The sequence below is a fragment of the Crocuta crocuta genome, unplaced genomic scaffold (genome assembly GCF_008692635.1).
Source record: "Crocuta crocuta isolate KB4526 unplaced genomic scaffold, BGI_CrCroc_1.0 scaffold57, whole genome shotgun sequence".
In the NCBI taxonomy this organism is placed as follows: Eukaryota; Metazoa; Chordata; class Mammalia; order Carnivora; family Hyaenidae; genus Crocuta; species Crocuta crocuta.
Genome location: NW_027532163.1, coordinates 2,857,760 through 2,878,940, shown reverse-complemented (window position 1 = coordinate 2,878,940; position 21,181 = coordinate 2,857,760). Strand labels below are relative to the sequence as shown.

At 38.3% G+C, this 21,181-nt stretch overlaps 1 protein-coding gene across 4 annotated transcripts in view; it reads left to right on the top strand.

Moving 5' to 3' along the window:
* Positions 1-21,181, top strand: part of STIM2 (stromal interaction molecule 2) — an 85,962-nt gene that overhangs the window by 31,157 nt on the left and 33,624 nt on the right. The window contains exons 1-2 of one of the 4 annotated variants that reach the window (XM_077776591.1): positions 3,971-4,033; positions 6,966-7,017. The exons of 2 other annotated variants lie outside the window; for them this stretch is intronic. The gene's annotated coding sequence lies outside the window, so the exon portion shown is untranslated. Of the gene's footprint in view, positions 1-3,970; positions 4,034-6,965; positions 7,018-9,877; positions 9,995-21,181 lie in introns of those variants that run through there. One more of the 4 variants, XM_077776592.1, reaches the window with a different exon arrangement.

Below are 21,181 nucleotides of genomic sequence, written 5' to 3'. Positions count from 1 at the left end.
CACCCCAAAACAGGACAGTAATAACATAGAGATCACTATAACAAATATAATAATGAAAAAGTTTGAAACAGTGTGAGAATTACTAAAATGTGACACAGAGACAGGAAGTGAGCAAATGCTGTTGGAAAAGTGGTGCCGATAGACTTGCTTCTGCAGGGTTGCTGCAAACCTTCAATTTGCAAAAGGCAAGATCTGTGCAGTGTGTGTGGCATGCGGTAAGTAGGAGTGTGGTAGAACACGGCCTGCCCGGGTACGGACTGTCTGCAGTATGGAGGTACTACTGAGGGGATCAGAGCCATTATAGCGTCTGTTGCTACTAGTATATTTTAGATTTTGGATAAGTAATAAGTTGAGTGGAAGTAACTTAGCTATGTTTGANTAATTGCAGCAGCTGCCCTGGGTCCCCCTCTGCGTGCTTGTGCTGCGCTGCATTCCTCACTCAGCCTCACAGGGTAATCTACTTCAAACCAAGTCAGGTTTGCTTCTTGCCCTGTGGTGGCTCAGAGTAAANCCCCCCGCCCCCAGGAGCTCCTCTCTTCCCTGTCATGTCCTGCTTATCTGTCTCGCTCACGCTGCTCTGTCCCTGCCGGACTCCTGGCTCTTCCCCACGGCAGGACAGCTCGTGTCCTCACGGACCCTCAGTGAGGCTCACTGTCACCTCTCTGTTTAAGACGGCAGGTCATGCTCCTTCCGTCCCCTTCTATCCTTGTTTTTTGGCATGCTTATCTCTCTTAGTCAGCTTCATGTTTTCTCTTTCCCGTATCATGTATCATCTTCTAAGGTATTATATAATTGACTTATTCGTTATGTTGGTGTCCTTTCTGCTGCCTCTGAGAATGCAAACTGCAGAGAGCAGGGGTTCTTTGTTTATTTTTTTAATTAATGTGTTCCCAAATCCATGGGACTCTGTCCTCAAACCGTGTTTTGGTTTTTGACCTTAGGGAGTTTGGTGAGATTTTTTGTGATCTATAAGCATGTTTTGTTTTGTTGTGGCTTAAGGCCTTTCCAAGTTCAGTAGCCTCTTAAATCTCTTTCTCCCTGGGCTTCCACCTTAATTTCCACCCCCTAAAATTTTTACCATTATGATGCTGAGAAGATTTTCATCTAACTCACCAAAGATTTGGCCTAAATTTTGTATTATATGCTGCTTTTTCTCCAAACCGCAGTCTCTCACATTACTTCCTAGGGAAGTAGCACATGGGAGGAGGGGTCTGAGGGCTAAAACAGCTGCATGCGAGGAAAGAGAAAAGCGAATCTCAGATAAAATAAACCTCTGTTAGAAGCTTTATAGTGACCTAATTGATTTTTTTTTTTCCTAATTGATTTTTTCAATCCATGTGAGACATCTTATTAAAGGACTCATGTAAAGGTGGGACATTGTTGCTAGATCAGAGGCATTTATGTATGTATGTATATATGTATGTATGTATGTATGTTTATTCGGGGGGCGGGGCCAGAGAGAGAGGGATACAGAGAATCCCAAGCAGGCTCCCCACTGTCAGTGCAGAGCCCAGTGTGGGGCTGGAGCTCATGAACCATGAGATCATGACCTGAGCCAAAATCACAGGTTAGATGTTTCACTGACTAAGCCACCCAGGCGCCCCAAGATCATTGTTTTTTAAGTTATAGCCTGACAAGACTTGGATATCCGGGAGACCCCTCAGGGACAGAGCTCGCTGAATGTGCAAGATTCTGCTTTTATCTGGTGTATTTTGTTTCTTTCTTTTTTTTTTTTTTTTAATTTTTTAATGTTTTTTATTTACTTCTAGGAGAGAGAGAGAGAGACAGCGTGAGCCGGGGAGGGTCAGAGAGAGAGTGAGCCACAGACTCTGAAACAGCCTCCAGGCTCTGAGCTGGCAGTCAGCACAGAGCCCGACGCGGGGCTCGAACCCATGAACCGCGAGATCATGGCCTAAGCGAAAGTCGGACGCTTAACCGACTAAGCCACCCAGGCGCCCCTGGTGTATTTTGTTTCTATCTAAGATTTTTGTTAGGAAACAAAAAGTGATTCTTTTGAGAAAGTTTGGAAACTGCTGCTATAGACATTAGAATGTACCTCTAGCAATACTGTGTTCAGTAGACTGGAATTCCAGCACACACTGGCGTGCATGCATGGCCTTGTAGACACCTGCAAACATACCATCATATGTGTCTCCAGTGCCTAGAGCAGTGCTCTGTTTACTTTGATATTCAGTAAATATTTGTTGATTGGATGAATTCTATCTGATGAGCATTGGCTATTTAGTATTTCAGTTTATCCAGTACTTTTGGGTATAGGCATTTCTGTTACAGTAAAATATGTGCATTCCTGAAAAACTTATGTTTTGTAAAATTATGAACTTAAGAATTACAGAGTTTATGTGACCAATGGGGTTGAAGCAGGCTACTCAAAATTTATGCAACTTTGTGACCAAAGCACTAACAGTACTAATAAAAATATTAGCACAAGTTCAAAAGACGTGTCAAATTCCTAATCAGTTAATACAGTAGCGGATATGTGCCTTTACCTTAAATGAGTAGGTCAAGGTAACTTCACAGATGGAGGTGTTAGATGGGGCTGAGGCTGCTAAATGATGTAGGTGAGGGCACAGCACACCAAGGGGATCGCTGAGCCCAAAGCCCTGCTGAGCCGGCGGTGGCCACGTTGGGTGAGGAAGGAGTACAGCAGACAGCGTGCTTGTAGCTTGCTGCTTGCCGTTCTGTACACTTTGTACCCATTTGCTGTTACTCTGCAGTATGAAATGCTGATTAAGTCACACTTGAAATGGAGTCACTGTTATATTTTATTGACATGATCCTTGTTGATCAGTTGCACGTAAGCTAATTCTTGGCATAGAATCACATGTGGCAGAACAGGTAGTATCTGTGATATACTCAGTAAGCACTGATCCCAGGTGTTAACGGTGAATTAAACATATCTCTGGGCTGTAAGGAGTAATATAGCTGAGTAGGAAAGACAGACAGATAATTGTAGTATGCGGTGATGTGTACCATGATGGGAGTAAGTGTGGGATACGGAGATAGCTCACTGGAAGAAGTTAAACACAGACTGTGGTAGGATTATACACAGAAGGTGGTGCTTGTGTTAGGTTCAGAGGGTTGACCAGGAGTTCTGGAAGGGGGTGAGGAGGTGGACCATTAACGGTGGCCTCTCATGGCTCTTTCTTCAGGCACCTGAACTTGCTGGCCATGGAAGTGGCATGCTGTAGGAAGTGTGAGGGCTTTTACGCTCTACAGATTTAAACCTTAATCCTTCTTTTTATGAGTACTCTCTGGGAGGTGAAGTGGACCTGAGACCTTTATGGAGTTGTTAACTGGGGAAAAGGAAAATGGTGTGATGCAGAAATTGATCCTGGCGTCAGATACAGAAATTTCAGTGTCACCTGAATATACTTTTTGTGTTTGTGTGGAGAATGCTTGGTCAGTCTGCACATGGCAGTAGTTCAGTGCAAATGCAAGCCATTTTAAAACTAGTATTAGATTTCAGATAGATTTTGATAAATGGGGTAAGTTGTTAGAATTAGGAATGCATTAAAAACATTGTGATTTTAGCTAGATACCTAGTGAAGGAAAATGTAGAGAGGAAATTATTGGTTTATGTTTAAGTTTGAGGCACCATAATAGATAAAAAACTGATTAAGTAATGTACTGTTTTTAAAAATGATAACTCATTGGGCTAAATATTTTATAACATGTGACAACCATGAGGTAATCTTTCCATCCTGTTCAGCATGGGTCTTATCTTACCTAAGATCACTGTGTAATTTTGGGCTTTACAAATTGAATAGACATTTGAAAATTTTGCAGAAGGTTTATAATTTTTTTTGTATTAGAAATGTAAACAAACTGAAATTGAGAGAAGAGAGATGTAGGTATTTAAATAATGGTTGTTTTCAATTGTATACAAATTCCACCTGGAGAGAAGTGACCGAGAGTATTTTCTTTCTGTTTAGGAAAGCAAAAATGGGAATGTCTCATAAAAGGATATATAAAGGAAAAAAAAATCCTGACATTGAATGTTAAAGTTCTAAAAGTAAGGAGAATTCTAGATATTTCTTTTATATGTAGATCCTTGGTATTCATAAGAATATTCTTCTGGGTGTGACGTATAAATGGATCTCTCTATGTTCATAAAAAATCTTACCAGTTTTTTAGATGTATGCTATTGGCTACAATGAGATTGGGATGAAAAAAGAGTATCTTTGCACATTGTTTAGCATTATCAGAAGAGTAACTGGAGATACAGACTTTGCACATGATAAGGTATCATTATCTTTGTGGCATCCGATAACACAACATTTATTTGTATGCTTACAGTCTGCATGGTAGTCACTGTGGTAGAGCACAAGCATAAGATAAGGCCTTTCTCCCCAGGGTGCTTACACTACTGTCACATGCACACAGATGAAATGTTAAGTAACAATTGAAGAAGGTATGATTAAATACTAGGTAAGTGATACTGTTATGACTTAGGAAATGGACAGATTTGTTATGGGGAAGTATTCATTAGGGAGATGACTCTTCAGCAGGAATATTAAAATGAGTAAGTAGTTATGTGTAATTCCAGGCTCAAATTCTTAGTTCCTCAAATAAGCGTAATTTACAAATCAGAACTATAATAATTCTTTAGTGTATGTGAGATAAGAATAAATCACTGTTTTAATATTTGTCTTTTTCTGTTCTGTTTTTCTAACATGTAATGGTTAACCATTCTATATCTTTGCCATTTGCTAAATGTAGATAAAAATCGTGTACCACATCAGATTGTTGAGGATGAGATGAATTTGTATGCCTACAGTGCTTAGAGCAGTGCCTGGCACATAGTAAGTGCTTAATGACCATCCCTTGTTCCCACTGTTTTTGTAAGATAGATGTGAACAAGGCGCATGTGGAGACATGGATGGAGCCTGATACAGATGGAACAGGTGTCTGGGTTAGGGATAGTGGAAAATAGGGTCTGTCGGAGGGAGACCGGACTGGGGAGCCCTGATGTTTAAACCTGATGAGCTGTTCCAGGAGTGGTAAGATTCCACTCATGAACCAGTGCTTACCAATTGGTGGTGGTTGCCTGTAGCACTGTATTAAAGAAGCTTGATCTGTATCTGGTCTTAGTAGCAAAAAAGAACATTATTGTAGAAATTAGTGGTTAGCAATGTTTACTTTATCTTTGGAAGGTGGTAGTGTATTTTAGCATTTTCATCATCACCACACCAAGTATTAGAAACCATTTTACAGCTACCTTTTTTAGAAAGCCTTATAATATAGAATAGTCAAAGGAAATGAATTAATTCACTCAGGAAGACTTTGAATTTAATATAATGTGGACTTGAGTGGGAAGAATAAAAAATCATGAATTCTGACAAACGTTCTACAGGAAGACTTGAATCAACTTTTCCCCTTTGTTCAGAATGAATTCCATTTTTTTTCCTCCTTGTGATTTTAGACCCATTGGACTTGAGGAGAATCATTTAACTGACTCATATGGTGTACATATTTTAGTAAATATTTATTATGAGCAAGACATTGTTCTAGTTACTGAAGATACACAGATGAAGAATCTGTTTTCTGTTTTCCACCTGCCTATAGTCTATTATTGGAGAAAAATCTATTAATAAGCAGTTAAAAATCGCTTCTCGACCTTTTGGCTAAGTTCAAGTGTAATAAGCAGTTAAAGGATGTAATATGATCTAGCACAGAGATATGAAGTAGGCCTTGTGGGATAATAGCATAAGAAGTATGTTGGTTTGTCTGCAGAGGGCAAGTAAGGCTCAAGGAGTTAGTTGCACTAAGCTGTATTTACCTTCCATCGCTTGTTATCTCTTCACTGGGAGGCACTCTGCTGGATCAATTGCTTTCAAGATATTTGTAGTTAATATAGCACATTTCAAACCACAGGGCTCTTAGTGTGCTTCAGATGCTTGTGCTGTCTTGTTAACTCAGGTTTTTAACACTTTTCAACTTTTATATGATACTTTTGGTTTCGGGAGAAGCTGTTGTTAGCCATCTATAGAGGTACTGAGTTTCCATTGTCTACAGAAAGCAGTTTATACAGGAGAAGGCCTGTTCTTGAGGTGGAGTCTAGTTTCAGAATGACAAATGTCATTATTGCTACTACTAACAAAAGTCTTTTGTAGTCCAGGTTTCTTGTATGTAGAGAACAGGTCACACAAATATATTGGTCATTTATTGCTGTCAACCAACTTTTAAGTGTGCTTAACATGGGTCTTTGTTAGAGGAGTATCATGAACATTACTTGATCAGCTTGCAAAATACTGTGCTATATTAGTCAGAATTGATTTTTGCATTTTGCATAATACATGCCCTTTTTAAATTCATTAAATAGCTTTTTTTATTATAAAATTATGTACATGAGTTCTGAGAGCTCATAATAGGTTTCTGATCTTATCTATTCATCATCGTATGTCAGCATTTCGGTCTCCCTTTATTTCATATCTGTTTATTGGGGCTTACTGTTTTGGTGTGTATTATTTTCATTTTCTTCTTTCCTGTTTCTTTTATTGTTCACCCTTTTCCTCTTTTACTTCAGGATACTTGACTTTTGGAGATTTAGGGTCATTGTGTGTACTGATTTGTTAGGATTAATTATGTCTTTTTAATCTGTGGAAGATATTTCACTTTGAGATGGCTGTGTCTTTTACACTTTTTTTGGTTTTATTCTGAAATAGAGACCACCTCTCAATAGAGTGCAGAGACCAATTGCCTATCATATCTCTCTGTACTTTGGGTTCTAAAAATTGACAGTTTCTATCCTTTGGGAACTCATGAAATAGATATGTGAGCCTCACTTGTTTCTCAGATATATTTTCCAGTATGTAATTCATCATATGATGAAAGTTTTCTTATAATTTAAGGAAGTATTATTCTAAAATTGTTTGTAAATTTACCTTACTATGGTTTTCTATGCACCTGAGTTATTCTACATTTCTCCTCTGCTGTGTTCACAGACTCAAGGGATACCTCAAGTGTGGAGTACAGTAACAGAACCTTCTGCAGAAGGTAAAACTGAGGGCTGTCCACTTTTCACTGTGATGGACTATTTAGAAAACAGTAGCCTTTCTTAAACATCTTATTGTTCTTTCTTCATTTTCCCCAGCAGTTGGGAATCGATTCCATATAGATTTGTGTTAACTTTGGCTTTACTATTCCTTGGTTTGGGAAATGGGTGGGTAGGATGGACTCTGGCTACTGTCAGTGTGTTAAAATGTATATTATTACAGGAGATTCACTACATAAAATTCTACTTTAGGTGGAACAAAATTTTATTCCTGCTTTTTTAGATAAGAGGGTTGCTTGTTGATAATAGTATTCTTTTCTTCAAAGATGGTCACTTGTACAAAAAAACTGTTTTTTCCCAAACAAGGCTGTGTTTACTTGGGTCTTTTTTTCTATTCTATCGCTTATTGCTTAGAAGTTTAGAAGCAATTAAAATAGAAATAATGCAGATTACAAATACATTGAAAATAAAATTTTCAGAGATATTCAGTAAAAGGCGAAAGATTTATTTAATCTGAAGAGAAACCAGAGTATTCAGAGATATTCAGTAATCCACTTCTATTTAAATATGAACATGGTTTATTTCTGAAAACTCTAAACATTTTTGTAATTCTGGATCATATATGTATATTTATATTACATATGTAAATATGTGGCCCAGAATGAATGATAAAAATAGGGTAAATCACGTAGTATATGTGTATTTATCATACTTAAATACTTTCCATTCTGTGAATGGTTACTCTATTAAAATCGAGTACTGAGCACAAATGAAGCTTATTTTCTAACTTTCTCTTCTGGTTAAGATGCTCTTCAATAAGAGATCCTAAATGAGCATTCTTCTAATTTTTGGCCAATCTTCTGTTCCTATTTCTCTTTTTGTCAGTGTGAATTCTTCCAGGTTGTTGAAAATGGTGGACCATTTACATAGTTTTGATTTAGAGTATTTAAAACTGCTTACTTAAGTTATTGCTTTAAAATTAAGAGTCTAGATCGGTCTGACAAAATGAAATAGTAAATGTCAGTCACATTCAAGTAAATTTTTTACTTCGATCATCATTTCTTTTCCTTACCATTAGGTACAAAGAAAGTATAAAACAGGTGTTTATCACTAGGAGCTTATGGCTGCTTAAGGTCTATGATCTAAAACAAAATTAACAACAGGGAGTTTTAATTCACTCACATAAAGGAATGATAGGTAAAGTCATAGGACTTGAGAGTTTAGTGAGAGAAGGAAAGAGAATAGCCCCCTGGGAATACTGCTAATAAGACAAAAGCTGAGGCTTAGCTAATGAAGTAAGTAATAGCAGTCAGAAACATGGGAGGTAAATCAGAAAGTCTAGAGAGTAAAGTTTTCAGGAAGTAATGGATGGTTGTATAGTCAAAGGCATAGTCTCCACATTGCAGAGTGAGTATCTGCTGAAAGCCCTCATGAAGAATGTTCTTTTTCAGATGTCTGTAATAGGAACACATGTCTCATGTCTTTCATGTCTCTTTACATTATGTGAATCTTGATAAATTTCTTCTCCCTCCCTTCTTTAGTGGGAGGTAGAGAGAGGAGAGATGAAAAGTGGCTAGTAGTTCTGATATACAGAAAAAGGATGTATTGGAAAAACCCATGAGACTGGGCAAGAAGAAGATCATTAACCTTCACGAATTTAAACATTGATATGAGGAATTGAATCACATATACACACAAAATAAGTGTTAAAAAAGACTTAAGTGGAAGCAACCCGAATGTGCATCAGTGGGTAAATGGATGAAGAAAATGTGGCATATATATATACAATGGAATATTATTCAGCCTTAAAAGGAAGGAAATTCTGGCATGTGTTACAACATGGATGAACCTCGAGGACATTATTCTGAGTGAAATAAACCTGTCATAAAAGGACATATAAAGGACAACTACTGTATGATTCTGTTTATCTGAGGTGTCTCAAGTAGTCAAGATCATGAGACAGAAAGCAGAATGGGGGTTGCCAGGAGCTGGGGAGAGGGGAGTTACTGGTCAGTGGGCACAGAGTTTCAGTTTTGTAAGATGAAAAGAGTTCTGAAGTTGGATGGTGGTGATGGTTGTACAACAATGTGAATACTTAGTACTATTGAACTGTAAGCTTAAAAATAGTGAAGATGGTTATTTTTATGTTATGTATTTTAACTTCAGTAAAAGAATGATCTAAGAGAATGGGTAGATAAGAAGTAGAGAAACAGTGAGCAACCCGCTGCTTAAGGTACAGGCAAGAAAAATGGAGGGAAATTGGTAGTTACAAATGGCTGGTATGATCAAGTAAAGGGTTTTCGAAAGAACTGGTAGATTTGACTGTGCTTAAAGAAATAGGGAAGCACTCTACTGACATTTTTAGAAGTTAAACATTTAAAAGAATTTTCAATTCAAGGAGTACTTTGTTCAAGAAGTACTGTGTGTAAGAGTTGGTAATTGGAATTGTACCTTATTACATCATTTAATGCCAGCGTTTATTTTCTTCATCAATAATTGTGTTGGTTTATGGATTGAAAAGATATTGTTGGCTAATAACAAATGAATTTAAGCTAAGACAGGCTTGTTGACAGAATTGCTAGCTGGCACTCCTTACAGGCATGTCACTAAATGTTTTCAAATCCTTCGTAGAATTTATTTCCCATGAAGAATTTGACTGATAATTCAAAAACTATGTCTTAAATTTTGGGGAAGGGGATGGGGTGGACTAGGAAAAGAGGAATTGGGAGGGTGAGTAATTAAGGCCTAAGGAAGACCTTACCTTTTAAATTTGCTTATGCATTTGTTTGGTTTCTGAATTATATGTTGTTAAGAATATAGAATTCTAACGTCATTATTTTCCATGTTTTGACCAGTACCAAATATTTTGTGACAGAATTTTAATGATAGTGCTACAGCTCTACTACTACAATGAATAATAATAGGTTTCTGTGTACTAGCTGCATACCCACTGATCCAGAGCCTGTGACCTTAGCAAAGGTAAGCATGCCCCAGATTGCAGTGTGAGATAGTTGAAGATTGATATGCTTTGGTAGTTGTCTAAATTTGTCTCCTCTGTTTTTAATGAGCATGCTTAGTTGCATGAATTTGACCATGACGTTAGACTGCATTCTCTTTTAGATGTATAATTGGAAGCTTCTGGATGTATAATTGGAAAAAGGGGAAGCCTACTTTTAAGTTAGTGGATATATGTTTTAAGACTGTGTCCAGATTCTGAGTGGTTTTTTAAGAATGTCCAAAAAAGTAATCACTCTAGTTTTTAATGGAACCTGCACTATATTAAGTCCTGGAGGCTGAATTTACCATAAAACTAAATGCTTAATCACATAAGTTATGTGCATAACTGACTGTTCGACATGCTTTGTTGAGTGGCTTGAAATTACAGTATACTATGTCTTCTTTTTTACTACAGAGCTTTATTTTAAAGATTGAGCAGTTTGTGTTTTAGTAAGTCTTATTTTGGTGACAGAAGATAAAGAGAGAGAGACTCAAATTGCCTCAAATATATTGGGATATTTGTTGTAAGGATACTTGATCAATGATTTTACCAATTGCAAGTGATAAAATCCAGACACTTGGTTCAGTCATTCACTGTGTCATCAAACATATATTTAGTTCTTCCTGTGAGACAGGCATTTTTTTGGGTTTTGGGCATTGAGCAAATTAAATATTCTTCCCTCATGAAGTTAATAGTCTCTTAGGGAGACAGATAGTAGACAAGTTTGCATGTGTGCATTTAGATATATAGGCTCATAAGACTATTGGAACAGATCAGTGATAGGATAAAAGTAAAGCAGGGGAGCACATAGTCATTGACCAGATAGGGTGAGGGCTTTGTAAGTGATGCAGTCAAGGAAGAACTCCTCAAAGAAGTGATACTCATCGGTTATAGATGTGAGTGTCGAGAGAGAGCGAGCCAAGGGGAGGTCTAGGTGAAGCACATTGCAGGCTTAGAGATCATCCAGGCTAAGACCTTGAGGCTGGTGTGATCTTGAAGTATGTAGGGGATTATGAGAAGGCCAGTATAACTAGAAGGTCGTAAAGGATGGGGAATGTGATAGGAGATAGATAAGATCCGTGACGTAGACAGGGCCAGATTTCCTAGGACCTTGTAAGGCCTAATAACGAGTCGAGGATTTGTTATAAGTGTAAGGTAGTATATTTTACGTCTAGCTTCACTTGGAGTTTTGAACAAAGTAGTGATATGATTTTTCTCTTGCAGAGATTACTGTAGTAACTCTTTGGGTGTTAGACTCTTGAGGAAAGGGGGCAGGAGTAGAAGTGAAAGGCTTTAAGGCCATGAGGCTCTTGCAGCAACTTGGTAGGAGGGAGCAGCAGAGAGGTCCGACTGATAATACAGTTTGAAGGAATAACGGATAGAATTTGCTGCTGGATTGGCTTCAGACGCTGGTCGGAGGTGGGGACAGGAATTAATGATGGCTCCTAGATGTTATGGACCTATGTGGTATTAAAATTTCTTGGAGGTGGAGGTGATTAGGAAAAAAATTCTGAACAAGCCCAATTAGGGGACCAATAATGGAGGCAGAAGTTGATTAACAGTGAGATCATGATAGAAGACACTGAATGGTGGGAGGTCAAGAAGCACAGAGAGGAGCTAGGAAGGAAGAGCGGTGGCCAGTGAGATGCTAGATGAGGGGAACTGGGAGAACGTGGGGTCCTGGAATCTTGGACAGGACAGTTGGGTGTTTTTTTTTTAATGTTAATTTATTTATTTTGGTGCGAGGGGGGAAAGGGCAGAGAGAGAGGGAGAGAGAATTCCAAGCAGGCTCTGCATTGTTAATGGCAGAGCCCAACATGGGGCTCGATCTCACAAACCATGAGACCAGGACCTAAACTGAAATCAAGAGGCAGATGCTCAGCCGACTGAGCCGTCCAGGTGCCCCAAGGAAGGAAATGTTTTAAGAAACAGGGCACAGTCCATGTCAGATGTTCCAGAAGTTCAGATAAGACGGTGACAGAGATTAGATTGGCAAAGTAGAGGTTAAGTTTGTTGGTGATCTTGACAAAAAGCAGCTGACTGCAGTGGTGGAAGTGAAAGTCTCATTGGAGTGAGTTAAAGAGGAAGTGGAGATGGTAAACACTGTTGACTTTCAAACTGGACTTTGAGAAGAGAAAGTAGAAGAAAAGCTTAAAAGGCGTGGATAGGTAGGGTCTGGCAGTATGGGTCCCCTGATATAAAATATAGTTACTCCTTCAGAAAGATCTGATATATTCTTGATATTTGCAGTCTAAAATTTGGACTAGAAATGGATTTTCTTATGGGCCTCTTTTGGTCTTACTCTGTGTCTTATAATTAAATATATCATTTCCCAAATACAGATGCCTTATTAAATCCCATTTTGGTGTTTTAATGAAATGAGTTAAATTGACTCTCAACATTGAGAAGTCTGTCAGTAAATTTTACTCCACTTCTCCCCTTTCCAAAATCTTACTGGCTATTACAGATTTTCCCTACTGCACCAGCATTTCTTTCTCTGACAAGGTGAAACCTTTGTCACTGTGCTCACTTAGGGTTCACCAGACCTGTTTATATTGTGTAAAGGGAAATTACGTGATTTTAAAAGCATCATTGGAGGAGCAGAAAAGTGAATTTGGGGTGACAGAAACTAGGCGCTGTCCTTTCTGAATTACTTTGCAAATATTGAGAAAGGGATGCTCTCCAGAAACCTGTAAATTCAGGAAATAAATGATTCTTGGTACATGGTCTAAACACCCCCAAAAGGCAAATCGTATTCATCAACTTAAGTAATATCTAAGAATACCATTGATTCTTCCCAGGTACTGTTAGACTTATAAAGATTATAATGTGGAAGGTTTTGTAATCTTTTGTCTTCATGATGTCCTGGAGTTCTTGTTTGAGTTACTCACAAATTTTTGCCAAACAACCCCCTCACAATAGGGAAAAAGAACAAATGTAACATCAGAGAGTCAATGAGTATGAAGTTTTCCAAGGCATCCAGAGAATTAATTGTCTAGGAGGATATGCCTTTGTGAAATTACAAAAAGAGCTTTATTAAGTTATATGCAGTTATAGGTAATACCTTGTTATCATTTCTACGCAAAGCAATGCTTTTCTGTGACTTAGGCTACTATAAGAAATGATAGTTTTATGGTTTACAATGCTATCTTCATTTTCCATATTTTTAATGGAAAATTTGAGTGATATTTTTTCAGAAATGAATTTCATGTCATTGTGAATGTCTTTCATGTATATTATTAGGAAGCAAGGAGCAGAACTCTCTGAAATACCAAATGCATGCAATATTTTTATTAGTAACATTGGTGTAGATTGAAAGCATCTATAAATTACAAATAGGCATGATGTTTATCTTCTAGAATATAAGAATTGGTTCAGTTTACAAGTCAGTTTGGTTAGGCAGGATTTAGAGGTAATCAATTTTGGTTTGTCAACACTTCCATTAAAATAATAATGATTATTTATTAGAGTAAGCTATATTGTTTTCAAAGAATAACAAGCATAAGAAAGGGCAATTCATAATTTAAGAACTCTGAATTTAATTATTTGGTAATACCTTGTTGCTTTGTCTCCTAACAGTATCACCAAAAGAAGCAGAATTACTTTCTTCCCCTTTGGCACAGCTGGGGCCTAGGGAGAAAAAAATGTTAGAACAGGAAAGGACTTCCAGATCTGGGAAGTAAGTCATTTGCAAGAGTACAAAGAAATACAACTGGGAATTATTGACTAGACAGTTAGAAAATGCAAAAAAATCTGAAGCAGTTTATTTCAACTCCAGCCTGTAAAAGTAGAGCAGTAATAAAGTTTAAATGTTCAGTAATTTAAACCAATGTAATTATCATATTCCTAAAAAAGACTACTAATATATCAGATTATTCTTGAAATTGGTTTTCCTTTAAAGGAGTTTTCAGGGACACCTGGGTGGTTCAGTCAGTTAAGCAACCAGCTTCAACAAAGGACACGATCTCACGGTTGGGGAGTTCAAGCCCCATGTCATGCTCTGTGCTGACGGCTCAGAGCCTGGAGCCTGCTTCAGATTCTGTGTCTCCCTCTCCCTCTGCCCCTTCCCTGCTCTTGCTTTGTCTCTCTGTGTCTCTCAGAAATAAATGTTAAAAATTAAAAAAGAATTTAAGTTAGTTTTCAAAAGGCATCATATTTTTGTAGTAGTTTATTAGTTTTTGCTGGATTAACATCCTAAATCCACTGTAGAAGCTTTCTAATAGCATGAATTTTGTATCTTACATCTTTTCAACCTGGTACCAAGTGAATAATGGACAGTAAAGTTTGTGGGTTCTGAGGCTTCATAATCACTGAGGCTTCTCATATTTTAGACCCTCATTTCTTGAGAAACCTCAGGGTGCAGCTGTCCTTTCCTGGAGAGACAAATTCCCAAAGGAAATGTGGAACTTGACTGCCTGTATTCAGTTCCTTACATAGCACTTACTGAATTTGTGTCTTTGGGCAAGTACCTTAATCTCCATGTCCCTAATTTTCCCCATCTGTAAAATGTAGCTAACAATAGCACCTACCTTAGAGGATCATGTTGAAGATTATATGAGTTAATGAATATATAGAGCTTAGAATAATACTTGATAATAAGAGAGCCTAGTGTTTGCTATTACCATTGTTAGGGTGAAAAAATTACTATTCTTTATTAGAGAAGAACACATGCTACAGAGTGATAGAGAAGCCAGCAATTATTAGAACTCTACCTACATAATTGAAAAAGAATGGAAAGTTTTCTTTTTAAAATTTTAATGCCTTAACTGAAGACAGTTTCAGATTTAGTGAAAAGTTGTAAGACCAGAACAAAGAACTCTGGGCATGCAACTTGCACCCACTAGTTTTAGCATGGCTGGGTATTTCTTGCCTGAATTAATTAACTCTGATGGTTGCCAAATTCTAATTTTTTGAGTTCCATTATTCCTTCTATTTATTAGTTGGATTCTATTGTAAGGGGGAGATTTAAGCAGAGTATATTATCAGCATCTTGTCCTATGAAGATGGTGGGAGAGATAATAGATGTATCTTGAAATTAGAAATTGGAGAAATAACCTCCAAATCTTATGATCTGAAGATTGACCTTCTGCACTTAAATTTACATCAACGTGGGTGGACTCTTGGGTTTCTACTTTATTCAGTGGATTATGGTTCGTTGCTCTCATTATGTTGGTGCTCAAATTGTTCCAGATTTGGCAAGTGGAGAGCTTTCAAGCTGGCTGGTTTCTGTATTCTTTTATATGTATGTCTCCATCATTCTATGAGCTCTTCTTACTTTCTTGCACAAAAAAAAAAAAAAAGAAGTTCCAGGCTCATTTTGTTATTTCTTAGCCCTAGGCCTGGACACAACCATTTCTTCAAGGAGTCCTGGTTACTGATAGTTCAGATAGTTCTTTAGAAGTCGTGATTTGCGCACTAGATGTGATCATTGGTGCTGAGGTGTGGCTGTTGGCGGGCCTTCTCAGTGAACGATTAAGAACTGCATACCTCTCTATTTCTCTCTGTATATTAAAAAGTCTTGAGTATCACAGATAACCTCATACTGTATCATACTGCTACCAGTACTATACTACCGGGTTCATTCTAGCTTAATCTCTCTTTCTCTGTTTATACCTGTTTATACTCAGTATGAACACCCTAGCTCTGTTATCTTCAATATATTTTCTTATTTGCCTGTCCGCCTGTACATAAGCAATCTCTTGACTCCTTTGGGCTGCTGACTTATTCAGGAGCCTGTGTGTATAGACCCTCTACTCTCGCTGAGCTGATACACCCCAGTGTCCCATTATGTAGACTCTGGTCACCACTGGCATATCTTCCCATCCTCATATGGAACCTAGCCACTGCTGGGCAATTGAAAGATTGTAAAATGAATTTAAGAAAGAGAAAACATTTTGGAGAGAAGTCTGAGCCCTCTCCAGTGACACTGTGTCAAGAAGTCTGTCCTTTTTTTTTTTTTTAATGTTTATTTTTGAGACCAAGAGAGACAGAGCATGAGTGGGGGAGGAACACAAAGAGAGAGAGAGACACAGTATCTGAAGCAGACTCCAGGCTCTGAGCTGTCAGCACAGAGCCCAACGTGGGGCTCAAACCCACAAACCGCGAGATCATGCATGACCTGAGCTGAAGTCAGCTGCTTAACCGACTGAGCCACCCAGGTGCCCCAGTGAGTCTGTCTTTATGAATTACTTTTTATTACTAAAGCATGTTATTCACATTTTTCCTTTCTCACATAACTCTAGCTATTGAGAAAGGTACCTATGATGGGGAGGTTATTTAGCATTTTGATGTTTTTTTAAATTTTTTTATTTTTTTAAATGTTTTATTTATTTCTGAGAGAGAGAGAGAAAGAAAGACAGACAGCATGAGCCGGGAGGGGTCAGAGAGAGAGGGACAAACAGAATCTGAGACAGGCTCCAGGCTCTGAGCCAGCTGTCAGCACAGAGCCCCACACAGGGCTCGAACCCATAAATCATGAGATCATGACCTGAGCCAAAGTCAGACGCTCAACCGACTAAGCCACCCAGGCACCCCATTATTTTAATGTTTTAACCATTGTGTCAGTACTCACAAAACAAGAGGAGTTTTCTTAAAAGTATTTTTGTCATTAATAACTAGTTAAACCACTACTGGATACAGTAAACAAAACCTAAATTGGAAAATGCAATACGCCAAGTAAATACAGCTAATAACTATTTGTGAGCTGTTAGATTTCTTAATGCCAAATGGTACTAGAAAAAGGCATATATAGTTGCAGATCAAACAGAAACTGCTTGAGTAAATTATCTTGAAAATGCTTCTGTCATTGAAATTGGTGCATTTTTCTGTTCTAGAAGAAAGTAGGATTAAAAGTTTTGAATGTAGTGTCTTCCTGCCTGGAGATTATGTGACAGCCGTGATGGCTCAATTTTTAGCTGGCCTTCAGTTTAATATCCTTCAGAAAGAGTTTATCCACTGGGCTTTCATGTTCATTTTTTGTTCAACTCCACACCCCCCCCCCCCCCACCTTTTTTTAAATGCTTAATTATTCTGAGAGAGAGGCAGAGAGGAGGAGAAGGAGAATCCCAAGCAGGCTCCCCACCGTCAGCACAGAGCTGGAGTGACATGAGGCTTGAACTCATGAACCATGAGAATATGACCTGAGCCAAAATCCAGATTCAGATGCTCAACCGACTGAACCACTCGGGTGCCCCTTTTTGAATTCCCTCTTAAATCACATTTCCTTACTCTGAGCTTCCTGAGAGTCTTGGTAGTAATTTCTTGACTCTGATGTTTACATTTATTTTATCCAGCACTGAATAGTAATTACTGTGAAGTCAGTAAATATTTGCTGAGTAAAAGAATCCTAGGTTGCCTATAGAGGAAATCGTTGACGAAACCTTCAAATTCCAAGAGAAGAAAAATTGATTATTTTTAATAATTCTAATAGAAAATTAAAGGAAACATTTGTATAGCTGCCATTTAAAGATAGAATTTTTGTTGTTAAACGTATTCTTTGGAAAGCAGCATCTATTCCACTTTATGAAACATCATACTCTTGAAAATGTTTGTTGCTTTATCTAGAAATGTCACTAAAAAGTGAACGAAGGTGACATTTTCCTGGCAACCTTGGTTGATAGAACCACTTTGTCATCTATTCTCTCACCCAACAGACATTAATTGAGTTCCTAAGACATATCTGCCATTCCACATTTATTCAGTGCCTGCTATGTGATGTTGTACACTATGTTGGGAATATAGAAATGAGTAAGAAATACTGTCTGCCCTCAAAAAACTTAACCTTCATTTGATGTGAAATGCTCTTTTTATTCCTAGTTTGGTGTTTAAAAAGTAAGTAAATGAACAGATGAATGAATGAAGGATGCTGGATGAGGGCCAAGGGTACCTTGAAAGAATGTATAAGCAGAGATACAGCCACTCTGCCCCTGAGGTGATATCTTTAATGGCACAACAATGAAGTATTCAGGAAAACTTGACTTTACTAAACTTTCAGTTTTTTATGGCTCTTGAATCTACTGGCTTGTTGACTCAAGAAAGTACATTCCCTGAATTTTTTTAATTACAAAAGCTTTCTGATCCACTGTTATTTATTTTTACTGTGATAATAATTATAATCGTAGAGTACTTTTACCATGGCTAAGAGTCGTTTCCACATATGTTTTGTTAATCTTCAGAACAGTCATACAGTTTTTGGACTCTTTTCTCCAGTTTTTATTTTTAAGATATGTCTTTGTTATTCCTCACCATCTTCATGAAATTAAGGGTTAATACTACACTCTATTTGAATGATAAGATTGCCATTTACGATAGAAAAATAAAGCTTTCTCTTAGCGGCCACAGTACCACTCTTGGGAAGAGAAACACCCTGGTAATGTTTTAGTTCTGAATGTTCAGACATTTACCAACATTTATGCAATGTGCCCAGAAATTACATGTAATTCTTACATAGCCAAAGGTAAGGTGCTCCTGAGAGAAAGTGTGCGTATGTATTCCTCTTTGGTACAGCGACTAATATCTGGACTTCCAGTTCAGGGTGTGGCTTTGAGGTGTCCAAATATAGCATGTTGCAGGAATTTAGTCCATGCTATAGAGACATGCCCCCTGGATGGCGTACAAACGGGCGCACATTCTGGCACCGTTCTAAAGATATGCCTGTCTGCACCGGGCGGGGCAGCTGATTGCCCAGCCTCGCTCTGAAGTCCCACCAGAGTATCTGTATACCGACCAAGGCAAGATGAAATGTGGAAGGCTTTAAACTCTTTCATCTTTTATATTCTGCAAAGTAATTTTCAAATGTTTCTATTACATTTAGTTGGAAGTTGCTTTTCATCAAAGTCATGCTGTATTATACCTTAGGTTAACTGCATTTTCCTGTGACAAGTTATGTCTGTCACTGTAAAGAGAACTTCGGAGGCTTTAGTTACTTGAAATTCTCAATGAAATTGAATTTAGAAAACTGGCGAATACTATTGTGCACCTATGTTTTAGAATATAGTACTTCATATAAACATGCCAGTAATTCAGATTTTTTAACCCACAAATGGTTTTTTGCTTCTTTGTGAGAGATGCTTCAAAATATAGGACTTCTTTCAATAACCCTATTATGTGGCCAACTTGGCATGTAGTCACTTTTGTTAACAGTGTTTATTCTTTCTCCTCCTTGACATTTTTACCAAACCTTTTGGTATTTATCAAGATCTTCTCATGCTTTGATAGAAAGTAGTGAGTGTGTATTGAATGCACTGTATTTAACTCTACGTTACTATATTATGACATCAGAAGTTGACTTTTCTAACATACATTAGTTTGCCAAAAGAAACTTGTGGCAGTTGTGTTCTTAACATTAAGAACACTACAGAAGGTACCCCCCCCATAAATTTAGGCTGTAGCAGTTTTTGATAAGTAGTAGGAAAGCCACTAAGATGTAAAATACAGAGTAAATGTAATGTGTGTATTATAGCCAAGTTCTGACATGGCTGATGGTGACTTTGGCCGTATTTTGAAATATTTTCATCTCGCAGAGGAGGGAGAGGAGGAGAGGAGTAATGGTTCGGAGCTGGGCCATTGAGGCCCACAGGTCCCGGCTCCACTACTGTGTGAATTTAGACTCTCTGAGCCTCAGCTTCCTGACCTGTGGACCACGATTATACTGTTACTACTAAAACCTATTTCAGAGAGTTGTTGAAAGTGTTTCATGAAAAAAATTCATGAATTTAGCATAGGTACTGGAAATTGCCAGGTGCTCCCAAAATGTTAGCTGCTGCTGTTCTTAAGATGTTCTGTGTGTGCACTATTGCCTTATAATTAGATAGTTTTTTCTCACAGTATTTAGGTAATTTTACAAATCATCTTTGGAGGTTTTTAGGACCACATGTACTTACATTAAATATAACAGATGAAAACTTGTATGGTGGTACCTCACTAAGCTGTTTTGTATTTTTAGGCCTGTAACTTAATACAAGTATATGGCTAAGTACACTGGGTGTATTGGTTTTATAAGACTGCCTTTTGCAGGTGAAAAGAGCAAGTAAATATCTATATTTTAATCTTTAGAAGTGTATCTTTCACACTGGTTTGCGGCCATCATGTTTGCTTAAGTGACGGGGGACTGGAAGCACACACATTCTCATCCCATCCTTCTGTCCAGCACACAGCTTGGAGCCTCCGGTCTGTCATAGGCGTCTGTGATTCCATTTGGAGTCCAAGAGCCTCCAGTGCCGCTTTGCAATAGGATATCATGAAAACAGTATTTTTTGTCTTTCACACAACTATAGGCGTGGCACAGCACGTAGACACGATTGAAAACAAAACGAAACAGGTTCAGTTCCCACCTTTAGGGAAGAAAACCGTCAGGTAGACATACAGCTAATACTTAAATGGTGAGTTTATTCTGGGCCGCAGAGTTCCTGCCGTATGGAAGCTTACAGTATAGTGTGGACATAAGATATAAAGAAGCAGATAGATAGGAAATGAGACAGCACGTATGGTGTGCCATTTGGTAGAAACAGTGAGTACTGTAGAAATTCCGGGGATGGAGAGATCCCTCTCAGTTGCCCTATTTCTTCTGCTTATAACCAGCTTGTACGTGAGGATGTACCTGTGCGTGATTCATGTGTTTCTTTTAGAAGCTGCTTCAGCGGGGTGGCTATAGGAACTCTAGCTGCTGCTGCTATTGGCTCTTTCTAGCCCTTCCCATGTCTTCATTCTCTCCATTACTACAGATCTCCTGTCTAAAAGCTTTCTCCCCTTAGGCCCAGCTATCATTTTCCATCTTTTTCAAATCTTGATCCAAAATATTATGTGCTGGAGGGGCTGACACTTGCAAGGAGGAAGGGGGAAGAGAGAGAAGCTGCTTTGGTGCAGAATCAGGAACTTTGTTCCCTATTAATATAGCCCCGTTGAGAGCAGCAAGGGGGAGGGATAATGAAAAGAAGAATCCTTATCTTGCCTCTGTTCCTGTGAAAATCCATAAACGTGTGCCCCCACACATCCTACGTCCCCACACCCCCTCATCTCCTGCAGATTTGCTGCTACTCCCCATCCTGTCCCCACTCTTTCCTGTCTCCCACCACCTGCTTTGCGCCAGAGCCCTGCTCCGGCTCTGAATCCCCTGGTTTCTTTGAAATCTTGTCAGTTAGGCTGTTTCAAGTCCTAGGAGTCACCTCAGG